Below are 16,729 nucleotides of genomic sequence, written 5' to 3' on the forward strand. Positions count from 1 at the left end.
CGCCTAACATTCCTCTCCAACAATGACTCCTCTGTTGAATTCACTTGGAGCTGCTGTGTCCGCTCATGTTTGTCTCTCTGGGTCAAAATGTACGTGGAATGTGCCCACGGCTTGATTTCCTCATCAGGACATTAGGTATGCCACGGCCAACTGTGGGCGTCGGGGAGGATCTTTATTAGAAATCTGTTTTTGATTGAGATGGTCTGGCCCAGACCATTCTCCACTGGGCCATGCCAAGATGCTCCGCTCTTACTATTCTCTTGTCCACATCGGTGGTATCATACAACTGACTTTCGGTCTATCAGCACCGGCGCCGCCCAGGGCGGTGTCCTCTCTCCATACCTCTTCGGACTATATATACCAACCGCTGCACCAGAAGATGTACTTTGTGTGGCAGCTCAAGAAATTCAAATTGCCAAAGGCCACGATGGTGCACTTCTACACCTCCATCGTTGAGTCCATCCTCCACTCTCAAGGACATTAACAGACTGCAGCGCATCATCCGCTGTGCTGAGAAGGTAATCGGATGCAACCTGCCATCCCTCCAGGACATGCATGCAGTCCGGACACTGGAGCGGTCTCGCAAGATCATGGCTGACCCCTCCCACCCTGGCCACAAACTCTCCCCCTCGGCAACAGACCGAAGTCTGCCAAGACCATAACCACTCGCCACAAGAACAGCTTCTTCCCAACCGCCATCAGCCTCACCAACAAGGCCCGAAAACCCCTTCCACCAAGGACCTCACCAACATCACCCACTAACCCCACTACTATGGAATTAAATAAGGGCCAAATATATTTTGAGCTTGAGAAACATTGTTTGTAAACTTTGAACTTGAACTTTGAACTTGTATGTCTGTAAATAAAACTTGTACCTGTAGAAATATCTTGTCCATCTGAGAGAAAGTTTTGTGCATCTGCAACCCATTTTTGTATCGGCAACCCATTTTTGTATCTGTAGACATATCTTGTGCATCTGGGAATAAGTTTTGTACACACGGATAGAATTTGTGCGTCTTCAAAAATATTTTTTACAAGTACAAAAATTTCCTACGTTCGTGTGCGACCTTGAATGCAGCACTTGCAAATTTCCTACGTTCGTGTGCGACCCTGAAAGCACCACGGACAAACTCATATTGCGAGCATGGATGTTTGTTTACGAGTACAGATTTTCTTTAGAGTACGAATTCTGCCACCCAACCATGTCAACTTGGGGCCATAAATCTGAGCGGACTGGCCAATCAGGTTAGACCCAGTCCCCTCCCACTGAATATCGGATCGTATCGAATAAAACAATTGACAATTGACCAGAAACTCAACCAGAAACTTCTTCCGCCTTAAACAAACAGACAAACGACAAACAGAGCTTTGGTAGTTTGGAAGGAATACGAGCTTCAGGTAAGTGGCCACTTGAAGTAAATCGACATAAAGTAGAAGTTTTGTTGGTTTTATGAGACATTTAACTGCACGACCAGGGAGCCATTTCATAGCATGTTACTACACAGGCTTTCCCAGTGAGCTAACTGACGCTAGCTAGGTTAGCTAATGTTAGCTAGCTGCTTCATTCAATTTCCCAAAATAAACTAAATCGCTATTTAACCCGCTAGCGTAAGGGGTAATTTGACTCTAACGTTACAGCTCACGTAAGCTATAAAGACTGTGTCCAGTCTTAGTACAGTTAATTTAGTAGCTGGCTAACGTATCCTGGCTAGCTGGGGACTGCCCCCTAGTCCGATACCTCACGAGTCCGACACCTCATGGTTTTGGGTTAGGGTCTGGGGGAGGTTAGGTTTAGGCGTGGGGGTGGGAGAGGTTAGGTTTTGGGTTAGGGTCTGGGGGAGGTTAGGTTTAGGCGTGGGGGTGGGAGAGGTTAGGTTTTGGGTTAGGGTCTGGGGGAAGTTAGCCTCTTTTTTCGGACTCGTGAGGTGTCGGACTCGTGAGGTATCGGACTCGTGCCATGGCACCGGCTAGTATGTCAATGAATCATTACATTTTATTATTTAACGCTATATAGCGTTACTGTAGGTCTGCTGTTGTACTGGGTCAGGCGATTGGCTGGTATTAGTAGCGTTATGAGTGAGGTACTTCACACAGCCTCACAAACTAGTGTCACGAACTAACGTTAAATCTGCAAGTACAAAGGGCACGTTTGTATAATAGTAATAGTAATAATAGAATAACAGTCATTATATTGAACGTGACATGACGGCCTATGTGACGTTATTGTAAGACCCTGGAGCATTAGCTATCGGATAGCTATGAACGTTACTACTCCAAACAATCAATCAATCAAATGTATATGAATATGGCGTTACTGTAGGGCTACTGTTGTACGGGTCAGCCGAGTAACGTTAAAGCAATGAATACATATTCATGCCTTAAAATCGTGAAATAGTCTAAATTAACGTTAGCGTCCTTGGGCTAGCCAAACTCAATTCAAATGCATGCCGTTTTGCTGCGGTTCAAAAGTGACAATAACAGGCGTTTCAGGTTATAATAGTAATTTTATTCCCTCAGAGTAACTGCTCAGTGTATTCAATGCATGTCGAATTGAAGAGTGGCGCCATGTAATCCACTTTATTATGCTTAAAAATTGCGATACATAACCCAACTAAGGTCAGCGTCACTGATTTGCATTAGCTGCATATTTCCTGTGTAAACGTTATCATCAGAGTATAATATAATGATGGCATGCTGATACCTGTTACAGTAAAGTCTGTCACGTGACATGTTTATAGCTGTGCTGTGTCTGTATAGTTCTGTATAGCTCTAATGTAGTCATGTGTACAGCACTGCAGATTGTAGCTTGCTATCTAACCTAGAGCAGAGGTTTTCAGAGTCCAATGGCCACAGGCAGGAATGATTTCCTGTGCCTCTCCTTGCATCTAGGTGGGATCAGCCTCTCACTGAACGTACTCCTGTGTTTGACTAGCACGCCGTGGAGTGGGTGCGAGTCATTGCTCATGATGGAGCGTAGCCTGGACAAAGTCATCTTCTCCGACACCGCAGTCAGAGAGCCCAGATCCAGCCCCACAATGTCCCTGACACAGAGAACCGTGGAAACCCCGTTCTTAAAGGTGAGTGTTGTTGTGACTTGCCTTGTTATTTGCAGCTGGTCTGTCCTCCATCAAGTTGTCAGTGGTTAATGGTGTGTACACTGGCCTGGCCTGGGTACCATGATGGGAGGCCAGCTTGGTGAGTAGCCTAGGCCTACAATATTTGACAATTTTTTGTTTCTCATCTGATTTCTATTTTATTCTTCTTTTTAATGTTTTGTGTTTCTTTGTATTCCCTCATACATAGCTTACATTTCCTCATATTGTTATTTTTCCTCCCTGTAAATCACAACCTTTCTTTTGGATGAATATCATGTAGATAAATATGGGGTAGGGTCGATAGTATAGATACAGTCTAGTATAGATACGAGACTAGATGGTGGGGGAAAACCATTTTAGCCCCATGGCCCATGGCTGTATTTTAATGGTGTTGTTTCTGTTGCCATGGCAGCAGTCTGTCCACTAATGGGAATGTAATGGCTTAAGTGTTATAAGAAGGCAGTATGTTGCCAATACAACATTGAGATTCCAAAGAGCTATAAAACAAGCCGGTGGTGTAGGATTGCATGGAGGCTGTTCCTTCTGATATCTAGTCTATCACAGTTAATGCGATATCTCCATCCTCAGACCTTTCCTTCTATTCCTCTGTCTCCAGGTCGCGGCAGCCGCGGAGTTCCTGAAGCAGTTGAAGCCGTACGTGGAGGAGGGCATCATCCGAGCCTTCCACTGTGCCACCGTGACGTGTTCAATGCTCACGCAATCCATTAGTTAGAAAAAATATCAAACAAAATTATTACTACTTTGTCTCTTGAAGTGTTAATATCAACAATTTAATTTTTCATTATGTAAGGATGGATTCTTTTGAATGAGTTTCAGACAGTAGCATTCTTTCTACAAAATTATGACTGACCCATAGAATTGGTCAACTAATACTCATACTATAACTAATAACAATAACTAGCATAGCAATAAGATTTTGACAGGGTTGCAATTATTGAACTGTTTTGGTCAATTCAGTAGGAATCAGCTGACCTAGGAGTTCCTGGTTGAAAATTACACCCAGCCGAGGGAGTACACAGGTGAGTGATCAGGGACAGGGAGAGACAATTTTATTGAAGCAGGCACAAGTATATAAGACAATAAACATTTTAAATTTAAAGCATAGGCCTACAATGTTTTAGTTGAACTATGAAGCTTTTGCACACACACAAAAAGTTTTTATTTTTATTTTCCTGAACACTTTTCGTGGACCCCCTGGCAAAGTGCCACGGACCCCCATTTGAGTCTGGTCTAACTGTCTCTCTCTCTGCCACGCCGACATTGTCCATCTAGTGCAGGATTGTCCAAACTTTTTTGAATTGGGGGTGAGGCGGCCGTGCAGGTGCTTCTCACCTCATATGGGTGTTATTAAAAAATATAAATAAAAATCACATACAATTGTACTTTGTTTGCCATCTGAAAACAGTAGTTCTGCATGTGCTGTTCCTACCTGGTGCTTCTACAAACTGTATGATAGTGCTGTCATTGTTAGGTGAAGGAAACAAATGCAAATTGAACTTGCTTGATTAACCAATAAAAAAATCTGTCCACGGGCCACAATTGGCCCCAGGGCCGGACTTTGGACATGCCTGGTCCTGAATAAATGCATCAGGGATAGGTTCTAGTCTTGTTTTGCATGCAAGAAGGTAGTAAGAGCAAACTGTTAAATCATTTTCTCATGTGTTACAGCCATCCTCAACCAGATACAACCCTGTCTGGCACTGGCCAGGAGTCACATCTGACAGCAGAAGACACAGAGGACAGCAGGACAGAAACAACAAGCCACTCTACCAGAGTCGGTAATAAGGCAATACAAGTACACAGGCAATATTATGTTGAAGCTCTTGTTTTGTTACACATTTTTCCTGTCCTTGGAAAATAATAATTCAGCTGAAATTAATATTGATATGAAACAAACTTTTTTTTTTTACTTGACAGCATTAATGAATACTAAAATTATATCTAATCATGATGATCTACCCGCAAATTATTCTTCAGCTACATTACTTGATCTTGGCCTGTGTTCACAGGGTACCTACACAGGTGTGGAAAGTCTGGAAACGCATTAAAAATGAATCTAATAATTTACAGGTCTTGAATATTTTGGGAATTTAAATGTTATAATGTTGTATAACAATGTTGTATTACATAATGTTATGTTGTGGAGCAGGGTAGGAAAAATACACTTTTAAGGGCTTTTTTTTGCCCTTGTGAGATATGTTTGGGGCATTGTGGATCATTTCCACAGCATGCATGGCCAATATTCAATAGGTAGTGACTCCCATCACTAAGCTTTCTGTTTAGTAATATGCTGTGGGTTCAAAACAAACTGTTTATATTTAATTTCTGCCCTTATAGATCCTTCAGGCATCTCTCCCTCATCTCTCCTCCCGTAACATCTCCACCAGTCTCAGTCCCGGGGCTGATCGGGATATCAGCCAGTGGAGTGCTCACCGCATCAGCCTATGTGGATGAAGATCACAGCTGGTGTGCAGCTCCTCGACGCAGCTGAACACCACAAATATATGTAGATGGGGAGATAACAGGAGAGAGTGAAAGCTATTACCAAGTATATGCACTACATTCTATTGGGCTAACTTCTAGTCATTGAAACTCACACCAGAAACACTGTGTTTTGTCCACGCCTCGCTCTGTTTTGCCCGGTGATGCCCTGTCCCGCTCACACCTTGCTCACACCTTACCCACTTCATGCCTGGCTGCTCGAGTGCAGCACGCTGCATGCTTGAAAAACAGTGAATAGTAGTAGAATAGTAGAATCTTAAAGTATAGTACAACAGTATGTATTGGGTGCATCAAACATTTGATATTTGTGATCATGCTGCTTTAATAAACAAGGGAAGATTGAGAACAGTAATTTGGTGGGCAATCCCGGCAGTGCAATGTATTGCGGGATCAAGACAAGTTCTATGAAGTGTAAAGTAATATATACATTTATTCCTAAAATATAATCAAAACATTTACACTATGAACACTACATCTGTATACATAGCAATTTACTATTGAAAAATGTTTTTTGGGGTGGGGGGGACATTGTTTGTCCTTGTGATTGTAATTGTGGATAAAAACTATTAAACATTGTTTACCAAGTAAAGCCTTTTAAATGTTGTAGTTTCATCTTTGGTGATCATTTGCACTCATGAGATGATAAGGATGTTTAAAAATATGTGTTTGCCAATTTGTTATTGTTTAGCCATAAGTGTTTTCCAGATGTCTTTCAGAAAAAGAAAGCGACAGCTCCAGAAAGTTGACTGGAGTGTGGCCGCTCACAGACTGGTTCCCATGAATGCAGGCCAACCCAACAGACTCTTGGGTTATGCAGGAATGCTTACTGTATAGTTTCACTAACTTCCTGGATGCCTAGGGGATAATGATTATTTGATCTCAACAACTGAGACAAGATGGCTAGTCTAGACTATACAAAATGCACCATTGCTGATGAGTAAAATAATATTTTCAGTTGAAAGTCAACATTAAATAAACAAATAAAACATTAACAACAAGTTGCTTCAGATATCAACTTAATATAATATATACTGTCAAAAGTCCTGGAGAGAATTCTGCTGGACAGAGTTAAGGAGTTAATCTACTCCACAGACAAGCAGTTTGGTTTTAAAGCAAATGGCACACTGACCTCTGTATGCCTTAAAGGAAATTGTAAACAAATACAGATGGCAAAACCTCTAATTTCTTTTATGTTTTATTGATGCTTCTAAAGCCTTTGACCGTCAACCATAAAAAAAACTCATGCTATGTCAAAGAGGTTTGCCCAGCTATATTGTTAGGATTCTGGCCTTTTGGTATGCCCATCAGACTATGCAAGTTAAATGGAGCAACATATCAACCCTTTTTGGGGTTAGTAATGGGGTCCGTCAAGGTGGAATCTTATCCCTTCCCAGTTCTTTTTAATCTGTATGTTGATGATTTGTCCAAGCAACTGAATGGTTGTAACACTGGGTGCCTTATTGGTAATACCCTAGTGAACCATTTAATGTACACAGATGATCTTGTTGTTCTGAGCCCAAGTAGTGCTGGTCTCCAGCAGCTCCTCACAATATGTACTGAATATGGTTTGGTACATGATATCAAATACAATGCCAGTAAGTGTTGTCTTAATTTGCAGGACCAAAGAGGACAAATGCTTGACATTTCCTGTTTTTAAATTGTCTGATAATAACCTTACTGTTTGTGATAATGTTAAATATCTAGGTCATTTTATTTCAGAGCAATTGTCAGATGAAGTTTAACATGTGTACAGATGGAGTGAAGGTGTCTCTGTTTAGAGCATACTGCACACCACTCTACACTGCTCACCTGTGGTCAGATTATAGGAGTCGGAGGTCAAGCATGCACAGACTTGAAGTGGCATATAATGCCATGAGAATATTGCTCAGGAGACCTAGATGGAGCTCTGCAAGTGAGATGTTTGTCACGGCATGTGTTAACACCTTCCAGGCACTGTTGAGGAATCTGATGTACTGTATAAATATCTGTCGACTGAATGTCTCACATAATGTCATTATCAACATACAAGGGAGATGGGTGGGGGGAGGGATGCGGTTGGGATTTATTTGTTTATTTTGTCTTGTTTTATTTTACGCAATGTGCGTGTGCTCAAGCAGAGATGTTTATGGATCTGTAATATTGTCAACGAATGAGCAACTGTACAAAAAATAAAATAAATCTTGAAAAAAAAAATGTCATTATCAAGCTGTTGCTAAGTCCCTACTGTAGTGATGTCAGATATCAGTCACCTCTGGTATGTCGCTCTTATGAACACTGCACTATTTATTTGACTATTGCTTTTTTCCTACAGTCTGTAGGGATTCTTCTTGTTTTTCAAATTCAGTGTTTACATGTGTTTCAGTATGTACAAAATATGATTATCATCAAAACTTGCTTTTATACAGATCATATCGACATAGGTAAATATCTGTTATCAGCCATAACGGCAATGTTAATGTTGGTTATCGGTATTGGCCAAAATTTTCATATTGGTGCTCACTTGCATAATGTGAAAATGAATGTTATTGACCCAGTGTGTAGCCAGTCTACCCAGTTAGTGAGTGAATGTCCAAACAATGATGTATCTTTGAGGTTTTCATTTATTGTAGAATGATGTTGCAGACAGAAATAGATTTCCTTGATGCAATTAACATGATCGTGAAGTGATCCACATGATTTGCTGTTTAACAGAGTGGCTTGACAATTATTCTCTACACTTAGGCTAAGACCTATGTTAAAATTCCCATTCACCTGTGAGCTTGACACCTGAGATCAGCATTACCTCATAGAAGACTAGGTACATACTACCATCTAGTGGTCAAAATGTTTTTCAGCCAAAGACCACTTACAAGATGGAACATATACCGGGGACCCCCTCATTCTGATTTGTGATTTTGGGCTAAGCTTTATTGTTTCCACGGTAACGTGCTTTACTTTTAAATTGATAGGTTTGTTAGATTAGAATGTAATCCATGAACCATTTTAGATTCAAAGGATAAAATATTTTCATTGAACTATGAAGATTTTGCAAAAAAAAGCTTTCATTTTTATTTTCTTGAAAACTTTTCGCGGAACCCCAGGCAAGTGCCAGGGGGTCCCCGGACCCCCATACCACTGGTGTAAAATACCACCCATGATTCAAATCCTACAAATAAGAACAGAAATGGACAATGACAACAGGAGAGACTACATAACATTTCACTCGGACTAAAACGTCCAAAAAATTCAGATTTAAAGAAAATATTTTTTGAATGTTTTTTTTTTGAGAGACTTGACTTGGACTTGCCCCTCAAAGACTTGAGACTTGACTTGGACTTGAGCTCAAAGACTTGAGACTTGACTTAGACTTGCAAAAAATGACTTGAGTATCTCTGATCAAGCATGCCTCACCAAACGTTAAAACGGAACCATAAATGCAGTTATTGCAGAAATAAACTCATTAACAATTAAACAAGAACATATATGCATCTCCTTACGACAGTCCATAACCCGGGTCAACATCAACACTCGCGATAGCGGCAAGGATTTCCTCTTCAAATCTTTCGTAGTCTTTGTAACGTTCTGGGAGTTTAAGCAGGTTGAAGCAGGTTGAAGACTTTGGGTATGCGAAGCCATCCTGCGGAGTCGGCACTGGGAAGCACATTCCAGCCCACCCAGAACTGCACAAGTTTCCCAAGCACGTTTGGACAGTGGACAGGCAGGTCTGTCTGGATCAGGTCCCGGAGGTATTCTTTGGAAACAACCAGCTTTGGTGTGCTGTTCTTCTCCCATTGATTTCATTGTCGATGAGGGTGACCAGCTGGGAAAGGCCTTCAAGTACCTTAAATAAAGTTTATATTTGTCACTAAAAGTCAACATAGTCATTCATTCATTCATTCACAGGCCTCAATTGTCAAAGCAGAGTAAGATAATTTTAGAGCATAAAACAATTGTATTCATATTTCAAACAACAGGATTGTTATTTTATCTATTTCGGCTTAGGGCTGCAAAGTTTAAAATGATAATAGTGATTAACACGTTCATCGTTTTTTTTTTTTTTGACGGTGCTACGTGGATCAATGTTCCCCGCGTCTCCTATGGAGATATTGGAAGTATTGAATGTGTATAATCTATTTTACCGACCAGCTAGGTGGCGACGGTCCTCTCCCGACAGAGAGAAAGTCAACCAAGGCGGCTGCTTCCTCCATTCTCAAGGAAATGGCTTGGCGATTTTACAGTCAGAAACGAACGAGCCTCATTCTCATACTGTAGGCGGGGACGCTTTCGCGCTGCTGCGGTGGGGGGTTCCAGAAATGGACTGGGTGGGCAGCATAAAGCCTAGAGTCGCACGGGGCTTCATCGGGGCTCTCAAACCCAAGAGACGAGTGAGACCTATCCACACTTGCTGCCAGGGAGGGAGGCTGCTCAAACTCGCTGCCAGGGAGGGAGGCTGCTCAAACTCGCAGCAGCAGCAGCAGAGCACTCGCTTGTGACAAACGCAGGCTGAAAGCCACTAGACACGCCCACGGAGGGAGGAGTTGAAGGAGAGGGCGTTCGGAACTATATTGTTTAGATGTCTGATCTCTCACTGATGTCAAAAATAAATGGTTAAAGTGACTGTTCTGCCTGTTTGATTGAATTTCACAAAACTGCGATTATCTCAGCTTTCACTCTCAGACGCTAAAACCATGCTGTACTCAACGGCTAATATCTACATAACTACTAACTCTACAAACTAACTCTTTTAGACAGAGAAAGCACACATTCTATTAGTACTTTTGTGAACTTTGTGTTGACAAACTCCAAGCAGAAAAGAATCCTCGGCTCTTGTAAAATGAGCCAGAATCCTCAAAAAACGGCTTGGCAAAAGCTACCTACAGCAAAAAAAAAATGGCTGGCAGTCAATGTGTTAATATAACACCCTCTGACACTGACTACTGTCAGTACAATGTTACACCAAAAAAATAAACAATATTCTGCAGTTGTAGAGTGGATGAAGTTATGGCCCTCTGCCGCCTGTCATCCCCCCTCTCTCCTGTCTACAACTTTCCTACGTAATAAAGGCCAAAAAAAGACACCTACAGTTCTCCACTCTCTCCATAGCTCCTCATCAAACAACGCATCACCTTCAAAGCCCACCACAGCCTGGCGCCCCCCTTATCTGACTAACCTCCTCCTCTCCCATCGCCCCACCCAAACCCTCCGATCCTCATCCACTGTTTCGCTCACTGTTCCTCCATACAAATTCCACAGCTTTGGAGATCGAGCATTCTCGAGAGCAGCACCACGACTTTGGAACTCTCTTCACAAGCCTGTCAGAGACTCACCCTCACTCTCCACTTTCAAATCCCGACTCAAGACCTACCTGTTCTCCCAAGCGTACAACCTACCCTACCCTTAACCACATCTTCCGCCCATGTCACGCCCCCTCAACTCCCCTCCACCCGATTAGTTGTGTTATTTGTATGTTTGTTTTTTTCTGTTTACTGTGGACTCGAGATTGTCAGCGTCTTTGAGTCATTGAAAAGCAGCTATACAAAATACATTTAATTGTTATTATTCGATAAAGGTGAAAATATGCCCCAGACATAATCCATGAAATGAATAAAGAAGAACGAGTTCCATTTACATACAAGGGCAGTTAAGGAATAGCACCGCTTTCAAATGGTTAGAATAAGTATAGTGACTTCTGCCTTTTAATTCAACATACTCTTGCTTGGGAATGTGCATTCGATTGTCTGACAATGCCACTTTGTGTCCATGTCAGCGAGGTTGCTGAGATATCAAGGCACATGGAAGAAAGAGCAGTGAACTTACCTCCTGTGGGAAGTCTAAGCGAGCAGAGAGTGAGTTTATTAGAGTCATTTCACTCCGGCAGATAAACTCAACATAGTCCACGTCCAAGGGCTGTCGCTGACAGGCCTGCTCCAATCTAGAGCGCAGTCTGTTTAACACAAGACTTCCCACCATCACCTGTCAAAGAGATCATGAAATATGCTTTATATAAAAGCATCAGGCCTTATTGGAAAATACGTTGAATACATATAAACAGTCCAGGATGCTATCAAGTGCTATAAAAACACAAACACTACAGCAACCTAGCCTACACCAAACAAGCAAAACATGTGTGAATCAAATTGATTTACAATTGCACAAGTGGAAATGAGACGTTAAAACACAAGTTAAATCACAAGTCACAACCCAAAGTCACAGCTTGTGGTGGGACATCAACATTAAAGCCCCACTATTTGGGGAAACTGCACCCTCACCTACATGCTACTCTTCTCATTCAGGTATCAGCCTTGTAGTAAGTAACTTAAGTAACCTTGGAGTAACCAGCCAATTGTGCAAAGTGTTTCTTTTCTACCTCCAAATAATTATTCTGTTATATACGGTATATAAATTCAGGTCCATGAGTGAAAAAGTTGCAACTTCTATTTTTCAGAAAAGTATTTAAATGTCCTCAATGGAGACTGACAATTGAACGAATGTCTAATGGAATGGACACTGTTATGGGCAAGCCTGGGTCTCACACAATATAGTGTTGCTTGTAACACATATATGCTTGCCTATTAGTAAGGTAGCCTACAAATGGCGAAAAAAAATAAAAAATGATTGAAAATAATTTAGGCTAAGCTGAGCACAGGCAAGGACAGTTGCAACTATTTTGCCTGAACAAAATAGAATATGGTTTTGATGTATTGAAAATCATACTGTCAGTATTTTTAAATACATGGTATACCGTAATACCTTAGTACCGACCAAAGCCTAATCGAAAGTATCATAAGTCACGGGTGGAATGGTGGATAAACATTGCATTTCCTTTAAAGCCCTTTCTAATAAATGCCCTCCGTTAGTTTGGTAGTGCAAATATAATATTTTTAGTATAAAGGGGTTAAGAAATGCTTTCATCAGCTCAGCAGTAACATGACACGGCTCTGAGAGATGAGGGAATGAAATAAAGCAGATATCCGAAAGTACAAACCGAAACAGATGAGAGAACACTCATGAACACTGCGGTTGGGCAGTCGGGTGTGCAGCTTTCTTAGAGGCGGGTCCATCTCGATCGTGGCCAAGGACGACTTGGCACATACAAAGATATAATGGAAACCGAAATCAGCGCGGAACGGCATGACTTGTTGTGGCCAAAGGTGTCAGTAGAAAAGCCCTAAAGTTTACATGCTGTGGGGAACAGGCATTCAGGGTGCAGAGTGGGAATGATAGAAATCCCAGTCTATCTATTAGAAGTCAGCGTGTGTTCCATCAAAATGATTTAAAAGGCATTATATTAACGTAAAGAAAAAGTTGCATAATGGGGCTGCAACAGAGAAACAACGCAATGCACTTTCCTGTACAGCAAGAAGTTGGTAGTGCTGCACAGCTGATACAGATTCTGTTTATAGAAATAAGCATTTTCTGATAACCCACCTGAGATTCAGCAGAAGTGCCTGGGGGGTCGGTGGTCGAGGGAGGCGCACACACAATTTCTCCGTTGTCCTAGTGAAGTAAAAAGCAAACCATTATTTGATATTGCAAATTTAATTCTCAACCATATTCAGTCAGTCACTGGATCATGTGACTGTGAATAATATGACCTGTCTCCCAAGTAAAAAGCTGCAGGCTGACAGGTTTTCCGACCAATTACTTGAGGTTAGTTCAAGTGAGGCTGCTACCGAGCGGGGTAGCTTCAGAGTGTAACTTACCATGGTAACTGACCTGGAGTTCATCTAATCGAACTTCTTGGAATCTAAAATCCCAGATTTCTCTAGTCTAAACTATGGGTTGGGAAAATTCCAGTGTTGGGCAGTAGCTAGCAACAAATAGTGAAGCTATTTGTTGCTAGCGTGCTACATTTCTCTGGGGATAGCTTAAATGTAGTGAAGCTTATTTTTAATGTAGAGTAGCTGGTAGCTTAGCTCACCATATTGTCAAAGTAGCTTGCCCAACACTAATAAATCTAGAAATAGGTTCAATTCAAAGTGTTTTCCCTCACACACACACACACACACACACACACACACACACACACACACAATGTAAAGTAGCAAGCTACTTTTATTTTGGCATGGAGCCTGTAGCTGAGCGTGCTATATAATGAAAAAACATTGCATGGATGCAACTGGGACGTATCCTCAGTGATGTACCCTGGGGTCATTGGATAATTCGGGTCTCGCAACATCATACACCCTCGCCCAGGTGACCCAGCCGGGGCTGGCCAAGCCCCAACTTACGTCCCAGTAGCTACCCACGGTCAGCCCTCTAGGAAGGGTTGAAGGTGGTCACGCGGTCAGGGCCACTCAATCCGCTGCTCCGGAACTACTCTGCCGGGACCGGGGGGGGGGAGGGCTCTGGTACGTAGAGGGACCGGGCTCTGTGGGTTGCCACCCGGCCGGGCTCCTCCCTCGTCTCACCAGGTCTAGGACCTGTGCGCTGCACCAGACTCCCCCGCTCCAAACATCTCATTCCGACTACATTTTACTGGGGATAGCTTCAAAGTAGTGAAGCTATATTTTAATGTAGAGTAGCTGGTAGCTTAGCTTACTACATTTTCAAAGTTGCTTGCCCAACACTGCAAAAATCTGTGTAGTCATTTAACCTGCTTTCTGGAATGCATCCTTTGGGAGACATATTACTGCTAATACAGTATATCAGGCATTGAGGCTAATCAAACCCTAAATAAATCTAGAAGCTGATGGCAGATTAAACAAAGGTCCTCCCATCATGAAAACAGATTTTGTTTGTAAAGGAAGGATTGACATTTGACAGGGTTGATGGTACAGGTAGCCATGGTCACACCAGGATTAATGAGAATTGCTGGGTTTCATTAGTTGTTGTGGACTTCCCCCTCAGCCCCTTGGTGGTGAACTCTGGCCCATGAATTCATGCTTTATCGGTGTATAATGACAGAGTATTAAATTCTCAATTACCATTGCTGGGAAGAGCACGACAAGATTGAGGGTAGAATCAACAGGATAACCTGGGCTGGTAGGCAAAGAGAGAAAGAGAGAGAGGAAGAGGGAAAGACGGAGAGCAAATGGATGAAAAAGTCCCAGGTTATTAGAGAAAAGGTCAGTCACAGCAGCTATTTTATAAGAGCAAGACATATAAATCAACGATTGCCCGGAGATCATACCAACTACTTGCTGATAAATGTTGACATTTTGAATGTATTTAGAGCTTGTAAATCAATATCTGATACCAGACACCAGTTTAGCTTTGGCAACACTGGGCAGGTTGTTTAAAACAGTCATGTTCAATTGCAAGACATAGAAAAAGAAAATAGTATTGAAATAGTATTGTGTACATAGCATGTACAATGGTTTCCAAGCACATAATAATTCTGATTACAGCAATGCAACACAGGCTGATGTCCTGGCACATGGTTTGGGTGTGACACCTTTGTTGCCTCTGACTGATGTTTAGATGCTCAATCAATACAGCTTGCTGCAGTCAACTTCTATAAGCTTGCTTACAGATGTATTCATTTTGTCCAGTAGTATGTATTACTACTCCAGACAGCTAGCCTCCATTCCAAGTCCAGCCATAACGTTACACATCTCTGGACAGATAAACAATCACTGTCCAGTTAATCAGCTAGCTAGTCAGGTACATTAAAAATACATGTCATGGAAGTTGCCACCTATTCACATATCATACGGCTAACCTCGGTAACGCTACGTAAACAACCTGACTGACAAAGACGCAATGAAACTGACAGACAGATATTGAAAGGACGATACCAAGGAAACACAACTGCAACTCAAGACAGCTTTATACCTCAAAACGCTCACTAAGCATAGACATTCTCAGCAATAATGTCATGCTAACACTAAACACGTTAAAGCGATGAATCATCACTCATAACGCTACTAATACCAGCCAATCTCTGACCCAGTACAACAGTAGCCCTACAGTAACGCCATACTCATATAAATTTGATTGATTGATTGTTTGGAGTAGTAACGTTCATAGCTATCCGATAGCTAAAGCTCCAGGGTCTTACAATAACGTCACATAGGCCGTCATGTCACGTTCAATATAATGACTGTTATTCTATTATTACTATTACTATTACTATTATACAAACGTGCCCTTTGTACTTGATTTAACGTTAGTTCGTGAAGCTAGTTTGTGAGGCTGTGTGAAGTACCTCACTCATAACGCTACTAATACCAGCCAATCGCCTGACCCAGTACAACAGCAGACCTACAGTAACGCTATATAGCGTTAAATAATAAAATGTAGGCTAATGATTCATTGACATACTTTTGATAGCCCCGGTCGTGGCTTCAGCCTGTGCTGGAACATTGGTAGCAATGAAAGCTAACGCTAGCTAGCCCTGATACGTTAGCCAGCTACTAACTTAACTGTACTAAGACTGGACACGGTCTTTATAGCTTACGTGAGCTGTAACGTTAGTCAAATTACCCCTTACGCTAGCGGGTTAAATAGCGATTTAGTTTATTTGGGGAAATTGAATGAAGCAGCTAGCTAACATTAGCTAACCTAGCTAGCGTCAGTTAGCTCACTGGGAGAGCCTGTGTACTAACACGGGGATCATGTCTATCGTAACATGCTATGAAATGGCTCCCTGGTCGTGCAGTTAAATGTCTCATAAAACCAACAAAACTTATATTTTATGTCGATTTACTTAAAGTGGCCACTTACCTGAAGCTCGTATTCTTTCCAAACTACCAAACTACACTGCTCTGTTTGTCTGTAAGGCGGAAGAAGTTTCTGGTCAATTGTCAATTGTTTTATTCGATACGATCCGATATTCAGTGGGAGGGGACTGGGTCTAACCTGATTGGCCAGTCCGCTCAGATTTATGGCCCCAAGTTGACATGGTTGGGTGGCAGAATTCGTACTCGTAAAGAAAATCTGTACTTGTAAACAGACATCCATGCTCGCAATATGAGTTTGTTCGTGGTGCTTTCAGGGTCGCACACGAACGTAGGAAATTTGCAAGTGCTGCATTCAAGGTCGCACACGAACGTAGGAAATTTTTGTACTTGTAAAAAATATTTTTGAAGACGCACAAATTCTATCCGTGTGTACAAAACTTATTCCCAGATGCACAAGATATGTCTACAGATACAAAAATGGGTTGCCGATACAAAAATGGGTTGCAG

General features: G+C 41.9%; 2 long non-coding RNA genes across 2 annotated transcripts; one reads left to right on the forward strand and one right to left on the reverse strand.

Moving 5' to 3' along the window:
• The first annotated feature begins 2,944 nt into the window (after positions 1 to 2,944).
• Positions 2,945 to 6,206, forward strand: LOC310792811. The gene is made up of 4 exons (XR_014553502.1): positions 2,945 to 3,077; positions 3,712 to 4,135; positions 4,785 to 4,894; positions 5,454 to 6,206. It is a non-coding gene; the product is annotated as an uncharacterized lncRNA (long non-coding RNA).
• A 2,059-nt stretch (positions 6,207 to 8,265) lies between these two features.
• LOC310792646 lies at positions 8,266 to 16,370 on the reverse strand. The gene is made up of 5 exons (XR_014553494.1): positions 16,266 to 16,370; positions 14,525 to 14,579; positions 13,026 to 13,094; positions 11,415 to 11,570; positions 8,266 to 9,438 (listed from the first exon to the last, which is right to left on the reverse strand). It is a non-coding gene; the product is annotated as an uncharacterized lncRNA (long non-coding RNA).
• Between the last annotated feature and the right edge of the window lie 359 nt (positions 16,371 to 16,729).

The sequence above is a fragment of the Poromitra crassiceps genome (genome assembly GCF_964638095.1).
Source record: "Poromitra crassiceps genome assembly, chromosome: 18".
NCBI lineage: Eukaryota > Metazoa > Chordata > Actinopteri > Beryciformes > Melamphaidae > Poromitra > Poromitra crassiceps.